Consider the following 11,886-nt stretch of genomic DNA (forward strand, 5'->3'; position numbering starts at 1 on the left):
AAGTCACCGGTTCGAATCCACACATGGGGTGAGTTCCTGTTGCTCTGTCCCAGCTCCTGCCAACCTTGCAGTTCGAAAGCATGCAAATGCAAGTAGATAAAAAGGTACCACTTCGGTGAGAAGGTAACAGCGTTCCGCACACTTCGGAGTTTAGTCATGCCGGCCACATGACCACGGAGACTGTCTGCAGACAAATGCTGGCTCCCTTGGCTAGGAAACAGAGATGAGCACCGCCCCCTAGAGCCAAACATGACTGGACTTAACGTCAAGGGGAAACCTTTACCTTTACCTTTACCTTAATAGAATATTACTTCCAAATCTCATGAAGTACTAGTTCTCCTTTATTCAGCACTGGTTAGGCTTCATCTGGAGTATTCTGTCCAGTTCTGGGCACCACAGTTTAAAACAAACTCTAAAGTGTTCAGAGGAGGGCAACAAGGTTGATCCAGGAACTGGAAACAAGGCCCTGTGAGGAAAGATTGAAAGAAATGGGCATGTATAGCCTTGAGGAGAGAAGACTGAGGAGAAAGACATAGAACTTTACTAGTATTTGAAAGGCTGTCACAAAGAGGAGGAACTTCTTGATCATATCAGAGTGTAGGACAAAGAATAACAGGCTCAAGTTATGGGAAGCCAGCCTCCTTGTGTTGTGCAGTGGAACATATAGGAACATATAGAAAGACATACAGGAACATTCCTGGAGAACCTCACGTGAAGGATGTGTTCATCCTCCTGCAAAAAATGGAAGAAGCCTTGATCAAGCAGTGGGCTGTATGGCTCATATACAGATGCCTGATATCTATCAGAAGAGCTGTTCCATGCAAAGCCTGTTTAAAGCAACATAAGAAAGGAGGTCACAGGGTAGCCTTGGAAATAATTCACCATCAGCCATGAATGCCTGGACAACAGCAGACTGGGCAGGCACAAGGGTCATTTGGTCACAGCCTCCCCCACTATGACCAGATGTATTTCTGTCTCTCCTCCAAAGAAACTTGCCTAGTGCTCATCTCATTATGTTTAAGCACCAGGTTAACATATTTTATTCTTTCATCATAGAACCCTTTTGAAATGAGATAAGAAATTATTTTTGAGTTTAGTTAGACGCTGAGTTGTAATCGTAATGCATGACTAAGGCTCCTTAAGGTATTTGCAAGGGGGAGGAGAGCACTAGAACTAGTTGGCTCTGCCTAATATGATGCATTAACTCCACCTACCATATACTAGACTGCTCTGCTCTCTTTCCTGCCAGCCCCACTGGTCAGCAGGTGTCGCTGGCTCAGATGCTTGAGGAACAAAGGTTGCAGAGCTTCCACAGATTCACAGGATAATTTCATGGGCTTGGATCTTCTCTGAGGCTCTCCCTCAATCTCCTCCCCACTTTCTCTCTGCCTTTGGAGAGGGAGATGGAATAAATCCTGTGCTGCTGGAAGCTTCCCCCAGCCATAGGATTTATTATATATAATATTACACTTTTAAATATATGAGCATCTTATAAAAGTTTTCATATTTGTCTGAATAAAAACTGAATTAAATTATGACGAAATATCATGATTAAAGTAAAATTAAACAGAATCTTCTTCCTGGATGTTGAAAAGGCGTTTGATCATGTGGAAAAAGGCATCTTGCATTAAAACAAATCTCAATGAATGAAATCTAGGAGAGCAACTGGATGTCACTAATTTATCATAATCCATCTACATCTGTGTCATATATTCTTCTAAATGGAACCAGCAAGAATTGGTAGACTTATTTGTTCAGGCATATACAGAAAGCACAGTAGAAGCAAGGATGAGTTAGAAAAATAACAAGAGATATCTTTACCCTCTGAGACCAATGTTTTGGCAGAAATCCTAGGGCCTTGGACTGGAGTCTTGTCAGAAGACATGCCTCTGGGAACTTTGCTTTGCTAAGAGGCGAGTTTCCTGAGAGAAACTAACCTCTGAGAAGCTTGAAACACTGGATTCAACAGCAGAAAGATCTTCTCTAAGACTGGATTTCTAGACTAACGGGGATAAACCGAAAGACACTGGGGATTATAATTAAAAACCACTGTTAAGTATATGGGAACCTGACATTGCTAAATGTATAGGGACCTTTAGGAGTAGCTATAGGGACATTTAGATTTAAATGCTATTGTGGATTTTAATACTGGTGAATTATTAACTGCAAAAGGAAAAGACATAGCAGCCTGGCTTCTAGTTAGGAAGTGCTGTGACTTTAAAAATGACTCTTCAAGCATTCTGCTTGAAATTCATTCATGTACCACTGTTGGTTAATGATTAGTAAATGGCAAAGAAGAATAACAAACCTAATTTGGCTAAATAATACATGGGCATTGCACTCCAATACAGCTGCCTACGACCTCCAAACTCAGGAGATCACAAGCATCTCAGAGGGCAGATGGAACATGGAAGTGAAAGGTGCTACTGTACTTCCCTTGCCCTTCAAATAGCTGATTTTGGTTACCTAACCGTTTTGCCATAGAGTGTGAGAAGAGAAGGCTGAGGTGCTGCCAAGATGTCACATGTGTTCCCCTTCCACAGAAGGCTCACAAAACTCTGTCTCCCAGGTCTTGTGAACTTGGAGCTGCAGCCAGCACTGTTCTGTCCACACTGACCATAAGGTTTAGGGTCACTTTGTGTTCTGAGTCCCAGCTCTGACCTTGGAGTGAGTTTAAGGTGAGAGCTGGGACACCAAACTCCCCTATGGCCCTCTCCATCTGTCTGGCAGCCATAGGACTGTGCCCTTAAAGCTGCAAATGAAATGATATTTCAAAGTAATAACTGAGGACTCAGGCTCCCTAATATTTTACAGGATTATTATGCTGTAGAACTGGACTCTTAAAATAGATGTTTTGGTGCAGAAAAATTGATTTTATCTGCTTCTTATTAGTTACAGAACCTTGTTCAAGGTTATGTTGTTATATCTTAAAGATCCTGAGGCAATTCCTAACTGCATGAATGGTGTCTTGTCCAGCTTGCCTTGGGAATTTCAGGGTGTGGTTCTTAGATCTCACCTTCAGGGTTTGTCAAAGGAATGAGTACTTCTGGCTAGGATCCTCTGGAGGTACTGCACACAGAAAAATATTTGTTAGCCTTAGCTTAGCTTCATCGTATGCTGAGTGAAGGCCAAATCTTCACTTGAGACAATCTCAAGGGAAATTTAACTCCAATTCTTTCTTGTTTCCAGGGGGTTTAAGAGCCTTCTCTTGCAGTAGGAGAAGGTAGTGAATGGGGGGAATTGTCCCCATAGGAGGGGGAGCAATGGAAACAATGGTGTGAAGAGTGAGATAATTTTCCATCAGATAAACACTCAGAAGAGGTTCCATTGGATATCTCACAAAGGGGCTATAGCAATATTTATCTTCATAAATGTGGTCATTTCCTGTTCAAGCACTGTTATAAAATCAGAGTCAGAAGATATTAATGGGTGTCACTACCAGATACTTTCTGGAAACAGCTCATGCAGGTCACGCCGCACCTCAGCAGGACTCCAGTTTTAGGGGTTGGTGGGGAAGACGATGTGTCTCATTAAAGGACCTGGATTGGAAAGAACACGTTGCAACTAAACACATTGTTTCATTTCACATCAGTAGATCTACTGGGGAGGAGGATACGTAGCATTCTTCCTAACAAGTAGATCCCCTGATGGAGGGAGAGATGCTGGCCCATCCTTCCCAGTCTGATTCAGGATAAAGTCAGAAGGAGATGGTCAAAAGACAATAGACGGTGGCGGTGTGATGGAACTATCATTGTCTGTCGGGTGCTTTACTTTGCCTCACCATTTTTCTGTCAAACACATTAATATTTTGCAGTACTTCTAAAAAAATAACGACTTAAAAGAAAAACACTTAGCACATGTGCTTTAGATAGCAACTCTATGGTCCAATCCTATGCATTTTTATTCAGTAACTCCTATTGAGTTCCGTGGTACTTACTTCAAGGTAAATGTGAAGAACACCAGCCACCTATTAATATAATGTAACATAATGTCACTGTCGAATTTTCGTAGGGTGAGAGTGAAAAAAATCAGATATCTCATTAATTTGCTTGCAATTATTCTCTTAAAGTGTGATGAGGTGGGGGAAATCTTATATAGTACTTTGGAGTATGGAAGATGGATTTCATACATTCTCTTATAACATAATGGGAAGAGAATGAACAAATGTTCTAAAAGTAACAAGCACACTTGTATAGAACTACACATAAAAGAAAAGATGGAAATAATATCCAGGTGTGAAGTATCATGAGCCAGCCTGCATTTCCATCTACACTTTTGTATGGTGGTAGAAAAATCTTAGGCTTTTTTCATGCTTTTACTGACAGATCTTTATATTTCTTGAAAACACCATACAAAACAGGTTAAGCCAATGATTAATAATCCTTCATATATCAGGTGTTCTGTCTGTCGTTATGCTAAATAGTTCCTAGACTATTTTTCAGTCGGAGAAGATACTGCTTCAGTAAGCAATTTCAAGGCAGATAGTCAGATTTTCTGGTCTGATAACAGGGTGCTAATGGAATGAGAAGGAAAACGGAGCTGAAAGCAAATACTTTCTTCATCTCCCATAGCCTTGAATTACTGGATAGAGCAATCTGAAGTGTCTCAAATTTCTGCACATTACTCAACTAGATTCTTAAGCGGGTGCTACTTTTGACATCTTTCTTGCTTGCTTTCCTGAGGTTTATGCTTTTTTCTGCCCTCTGTGGTGTGCAAATACATGATCTAATCTTGAATTTTCATTCCTGGATATGCTTTTAGATGAGTTCAATGTGTTTTCTCTTTAGACCAGAGAGGAGGGAGGGTGGGGTTCTCCTAATGCAGAGCTGACAGGCGGGGAGAGCCATTGTGTTGGGGCTTGAATTGAAGTGAAGGAAAGGGCCCGATCTCTCTTCTGGTCCTTCTCCAGACTCAGCAACTGTAGTTGCCCTGATAATGTACAATTAGATTTAGACCTTATAGTGCTCTTGCTACTTGCTAGGTCTATACACAGTAAAAGACTTGGCTGAGGATGCAGATGTCCACTCTTTCAAGTTTTCAGTGAAGAACCTGCATGGGATTGATTGTAATGAGGGATGGAGGTGGGGAGAAGTGTCGCTGTGCTCTGTAAAATTGCCATTATCCTGGCTTCAGCTGGTGGAAGGAATGCCAAGCGCTCACGCCACTTGGATCTCAAGAGACTAAGTAGTCCTAGGACAGGGTGGCTAATCATTTTGGGTCCCCAAATGGCCATTCATAAAATGACTGTCATGCTCAGTCACAGCACACCTATTTCCCAGTCTTGCACACACCTGCACATTCCATGAAGGTTTACATAATGCTTCTAGACTCAACAAATAACTCTTATGCGGATAACCTAAACTGGCTGTCAGGTTCATCCTGGTGAAGTCATAGCACCAGACGCCCAACTACTACCAGGATTATACTTCACACCTTGTGTCATTTTCAGGAACATTTTAGCAGAATATGTGGACTACCATGGGGGTATCAAACAGGGCTTTTGCTTCATATTCTCTTGCTGTAGAAAGAGAAGGTGCTGTAACAGCTACTTTTCTTTCATGTTGCAGTGACCAGGCCCCTGATAATCTTCCCCTCACCCTGGTTTCTTGGGAGAAGGCATCTCGTGGGTCCCAATGTAATACTTACAGGGTAGCCACTCAAGCACTACCAAAAGAGAGGACATTGGAGGTCACCAGCACCACATTGGAGCATCCATTTACTGTACACCTGATTCTTCAGGTAGAGCACAAATTCATCTAGAACAGATCTAACTCCTTCTTCAAAAACTCTGGAATTTCTTTCTCGCCTCCTTTACGAGATGAGTCATCCACTCCATTTTCAAAACTGGGAGCCACAAGCAATGTAATTTAGATTCTGGTATAGAGATGCAATATTGCAGAACACTTACTGTGATCATACAGTTCATTCAGCTCTCTACAATGATCAGCCCTCATTATCTGTCCTTGCTTGCAACATGGCCCTTCTCGATCAAGCATGTACGGGCATGAATAAATAATGTTTATTACAGATTCTTTGACATGTTTGACAATTGACCTTTTCTTCTGGAAAGTCCTTTCCCTGAAGCGGCGAATGCGCTTGTGTCATCTGTCTTGTATGCAGCGTAATGATGCCGCCGCATCAGTTAGAGCACTTTTCTACATGAAGCATTTGTCCTGCAGTCTCGCTTCCTTACAGTTGTTGATAGCTTCCTTATGTTGCCGCAATCTCCCAGTTTCATTTCTTAGGGGTTTTTTGAGTGCGCTTTCCTAGGACTTTTTGAATTGTGAAAATGGGGTACTCTTTCTGAAAGTAAAAGGGAAGGTAGTTTTCTGCCTGTGCTGTTCCACCAAATCCCAGCACCCCAAAGCAAACTGATCGAACACTTATTTACTTGCTGAGTTAGTTGGAGGCGGCTGGTTCAGTTCAGTAGCAAGCAGAATCAAACCCCACAATCACTGAGAGTCTATTTAAGAGCAATTCTCACTGAGACCAATTCACCCCTCTTAGCCTGAACCCTCTTAGCCTGAGAGAATATGGCTTTCTTTCTCAAAAGGTAAGCACCCCTCTGACTGCTTGTATGTTGGATTTCAAGGTGCCACACTACCTCTGTCCATCCATGTTGGATAAATTTTACAGTGGCTTGTTAAGGTACAATAAGGGGAAGTAGTTAATCAATTGAATGAGAATGTGGATTTGGTGCTCATATTTCATTTATTGTCTTTTCACCCTGAAATATTTGTGTGAATGGGTTCTCAACTGAAACACAGTCTTTATCACCCTCCCTGCATTTCCCCCTGCATTTTCATTCACTACAGTCAAGACTGCAGAATAACAATGGATGCGTCCACTGATGGTATTATATTTCATCAGTTTTCCCTCTAGGGTTGAAGCATTGTGGAGCATGCTAAGCCCTTCCAGAACAGGCCTAAGGGTGGGAAAATGGGAGCTTCCAACGAGTTCTTCTTTATTAAAATAAACGGATAGCCATATGCGCAGACAGTTCACAATTCAGTAGGGAACAATCAATACAAAGTGTTTTCAAAAATACACTGAAGTTTATTGTACAAGAATCGTAATATGTATAAATACCATGAGAACAGCCAAACAACACCTTAAATATTTCAAATAGGAGCAGTATATTACAAATATTGGCAGTGAGTTTCTTTGTAAATTGGTTTAACCTTGAGCCTTCTGTCATTTTGTATTTTTGCACAGGAAATTAATTTTCTATATCCTTGGTGTACATCGAGAAAATAGAAAGTTGAAAAACTCCAAGGGATTTCCCCAAAAGCCTCCAAATAAATTTTAAAATTAAACAGATGTTACATGATCACCATTAAAACAAAGGTATGGGTTCCTATGTTATAAATGCTCTAAACCAAGAGATGAAGTGATTTTTTTTCAGTTACAATAGGTTTCCCAGATCAACCCTCCTGCCCAAGGATTTCACTAAATCCAGAGTTTTTGAGCCTCACAAAGATTTCTAACATTTAAATTAGTTAATGCTCTCCAAATAGTTAGACAATAGCCATTATAGGATATGATTTCTCACTGAACACTTCCTCTAGCAATGAGAACTGCAACAGTTCAAGCTTTTCTATCAGTTTCAGTTGCTGGGGTCTTCCACTTATTCCCTTCATTCATTCATGTTTGAGTTAGACCCCACATTATACAAGTTAAGGAAGCTAAGCATTTATGTTGCAATGACTACAACCTTTGTTTTACCTCTCCAATTCACTCAGTTACTACGACTATGTATAATACCATTTCAGCTGTTTGGTGACATTCATTGTAAATAGGTATGGTGCTACTGTAGTCAAGTCCATGTTTGGGCCAATATTTTCCTTGGCTCTGCTTTGTCTGAAAGCAGATATATTTGGACTCTCAAAAGGTACTTACAACTAGAATACACTACCAAAGACTTTTAGCCTACAAATTCACAAGTTGCTTTGAAGGATTCAGAAAGAAATGGGTATGCCTCAGCACTTGATTGTCCTGATACATAAACAAGAAGCTACTGTTAGAACAGAATATCAAGAAACAGATTGGGTTCCTATAGGCAAATGTGTCAGACAAGGGTGTATTTTAACTCCCATCTGTGCAATCTGTGTGCAAAACATATAATACAGAAACTTGGATTAGGATCAGAGGAAGGAGTGAAATTTGGCAGAAGATACACCAATAATTTAAGCTATGCAGATACCTTACTGGAAGAAAGTAGCAATGAATTGAAATGACTCCTAATGAACATGAAAGTACAAACGCAAGACTTCAGCTGAACATTATGAAAGCAATAGCCATGATTACAGAAGAATTGCATAAGATTAACAATGAAAAAATTGAAATTGTGAAAGATTTTGGATACCTTGGCTCAATCATTAATTCAAATGGAGACTGTAGCAAAGAAATAAGATTACCCTAGAAGCTGCCCTAGAAAGATTGGCACAGAACAAAGCTGCCACAGAAGTTCTCTTCCTCCTGTCCCAGGAGTATTCTAGGAAGGGGTGTTTGATGGGCCCTGCCTGCTTTCTAGAACTCATTGATCATTCTACGAATGGGGCTCCCATGATATTAACCATACAGCCTGTCCATAGAGCATATAATTTCTACCTTCTTCTCTGTTTCTTTTTCTATGAAAGATCCAGAGAAATGTGGGATGTCGGGATCCTTGAACAAGGGAATGGATTCAAGGAAAGAGAAGGGTCAGGGCAAGGATTCCTGATGCCTGGGTAATTTGAACAGTGAGTTTTCTGGGAAGGACTAGGTTTTCTGGGGAGGACTAGGTATGACCCATGACATGGAGTCAGGAGAGAAGGGCTAGTCAACTAGAGGGTCAATGAATAGCGATGAGGCTAGTCCGTATCCAAGGGGGCCTTCCCAGAAGGATGGGACCAAGACTTACTCAAAAGGAGGGTTCTTGCTGGATTGGGTTTAATGAACTGCTCTGTGCATGGGGACTCATTCTTTGTTGGTTGCTGGAAGTGCATTGTAGAATAAAGAGCTTTTTGCCAAAGAATAGTCTGTTGTTCTGTGAGTGCAAAGCAGGGAACCTAGCTTGTGACACCTACCTGGATTTAAGATCTTTGGGGACACCCTTTTCTTGGTCCTATTGCATGCTGGGTGAGAACCTTCTCTGTGGCCACTCTCAGGCTCTGGAACTCCCTGTTAAGGGAGGACAAATTGGCTCCCACTTTGTTGCCCTTCTTTTGGTATGCAATGGTGTCTCTAGTCAAGCTGGCCTTTGTCAAGTAAACTAGTTACTTGCAAGTAATATTCAGGGGATACCAAGTCTTAACCTGGAATGTCCTTATAGGTATCAGAGTTCTTTTTCATTAATCTATCCCCAAATATATCTAACTCCCCTTTAAATCCCCTGAAGCCCACTGGAAGGCCAACCACTTTCTCGCCCAGGCAGGGACTTAGGGATTGCATGAAGAGTAGGTATGGCCAGGCAGGGGCCCATCAGCTGGGGCTTCCTGAATCTGTTCACTTTCACCAGTGCAAACTGCCTGTTCACCTGCCCCCACACTAACCAAGGGACAAGAAAAAGAAGTGGTGCATGCCGCTACCTACTTGGTCACTGGATCTCTTCCTGTCAAGCGAGCGAGCGAACAATGCTCTGCGGAATGGCACAGGGATGTTCTTCATGAGCCCTGCTCTTGCGTATATCTCTATGTGCGAGGAATCCTTAATCATCACTTGAGTACTTCTGGATCTGGTAACTAGCTGGTGTTGTACCTTTAGGCACCAGTGCTTCCTGAGAGGGCTACTCAGCATCTGCTTCTAGGCAATTACTGTGCTTTGGTGACAATGGTGGGGACTCCCAGCATTCCCTCAAGGAAAACCTGTTGTAGTCTGCATTGCAACACTGGGTACAGCTGTAGAAATAATGCTTACATTTTCTTCAGCATGCAACATGATTTTTAAAAGCATTCACAGCCATGCATTTTCCTTTCTCAAATATATGCAAGATCGTGTCCATCACTTTTATAGTTGGGGGAAAGTGTGTCATAGTGTAAATAACATCAGTAGGTCAGAGTGGAGCTTCTGAGGGATGTGGCCTGGGAAGAAGAAGTGTAGCTCTGGAGTCTTTAGAGATCCAGATGGTGGGCCTGGAGGTACCTCTTTGTCCCAGCAGCTGGAGATGCTGCACTCTATTATTCTTACTGCTTCTCTCTATGATATTACTGAAGTGGTGGGATAGTGCTGACAGAAACTTCCACATTTTCTTTTCAGGCTCTTGTTCAGTTCCTTCCAGAAGACATTAGGAAACAAGATGACATTTTGGATCCATGTCTGGTTCTTTAAATCAGCTGACCTGAAATGCATTTCCTTCAGATGGTTACAGGATGCAGTTCCTGGTCAGAACACTGAGACACAATAAATGATCGGGGACTTTAACTGACTTTAATAAAGATGCTGGAATGTTAACACTGGTTTGCCCATTATTTCAGTGGTTTTAAATCTATCTGCCTATCTATCTATCTATCTATCTATCTATCTATCTATCTATCTAATGAGCATAAGCAGAAGCTGCAGAAACTCTGTCAGTTAATTAAATGGAAAATAAAAATAAAATGGATAAGGAAAACATTAGGAAAAAAGGATTCTATGTGCTTAGTAACCAATTTAAAGGGTTCCTTTATGGTGGTTTTCAGATTTTATATACACTTTGATGTGTGCTGTGCATTCCTTTAACCAAGTGGTCTTTTCAGGAAGATAAATCAGATACATTCTATACACATCTGATTTTATTAAAAGAACCTCACCAGAACCTATCTTTGTTCAAAAAGGATGTAAGTTTAACTTTTCCCCTTTTCTTAAAAAAAAAAAAAAAAATCACCTGATACCAATTAGAATTCCTTTACTCCTAAGCTGATTTATAGTACTGTAATACAGCACTGAAAATATGAAAGCAGAGAAGCAATATTTCAAATTCAGCATAAAATCAACAATAAAATGTATATTTATAACCTGAAAAGTATGATTTCATCTTGGAGAATTACCAAGCTAATAACAGTAATAAGCAAGATTTTTTGGTTGTACCATATTGTATCTATTAAACACTTCAAGGGGATTGAGAATAAATCAAATCACAAGATCATTTCTGGATATTCAAACATATTTTTAAATATTGTAAAAATGTGGATGACTATCACAACTGGTTATCATTTGTTAGTGTTTTTCAAACAGGTTTGAATCATGACCCTCATTGTTACATCTTCTAAAATGTTGGACGGATGCCTGTAGGCCTGAAAAGCAATTTCATTTAATAAATGAAGATTTACTGTCCCTAGAAGATAAAAGTTCAAGCACAAGTATGTAGAATAATATGGACTGTAATCACTACCCAGGAAATCTTGTTTGGTGCAGAAAAGATGGCTTACAGTCAAAATCCTATTTCTAGGTTCTGAAACTAAGCATGGAAACTCTTAATCAATATTGATTCTTTCAAGCTGGTCTCTTCCTTAGAACAGATCCAGAATTTTATTCCAATGGTGAGAACACCCCCAGCACAAGTTCCTCTGGGGCTACTGGGCTTGTGGCCCCTTTGACTGGTGGGGTAGGAAGCAAATCAACAGAGGTGGAAGCCAGGGGTCTCTGCAGGTGGGACTCACGTTGTGTAGAGGAGCTTTTAAAAATAGAAATGTTGGCTATCCATCCAGCACATTAAAAAGAGACATTTCACTGTGTAAATGTATTATAAGCCAATTTATGTTTTTTCCAGACTCACAAATGAGTTTTAAACCAGCCCATGAGCTCTCCAATCTGATAAAAGTATTATAAGACAGACTGTGACTTCTCCAGACTCACGCATGAACTAAATGGTGATTGGTGATGTCTCTGGAGTCACACAGAATTGGCCTGAGCTGAGCCAATTTGCTA

General features: G+C 40.8%; 1 long non-coding RNA gene across 1 annotated transcript in view; it reads left to right on the plus strand.

Annotated features, from left to right (window-relative positions):
• LOC123031618 overlaps nt 1–10,431 on the plus strand; it is a 51,992-nt gene extending 41,561 nt beyond the window's left edge. The window contains exons 2-3 of the long non-coding RNA XR_006416337.1: nt 7,216–7,347; nt 10,237–10,431. This is a non-coding gene — a long non-coding RNA (uncharacterized LOC123031618). The remainder of the gene's footprint in view (nt 1–7,215; nt 7,348–10,236) is intronic.
• Nucleotides 10,432–11,886: the final 1,455 nt, after the last annotated feature.

The sequence above is a fragment of the Varanus komodoensis genome, unplaced genomic scaffold (assembly GCF_004798865.1).
Source record: "Varanus komodoensis strain SLA01 unplaced genomic scaffold, ASM479886v1 scaffold5, whole genome shotgun sequence".
In the NCBI taxonomy this organism is placed as follows: domain Eukaryota; kingdom Metazoa; phylum Chordata; class Lepidosauria; order Squamata; family Varanidae; genus Varanus; species Varanus komodoensis.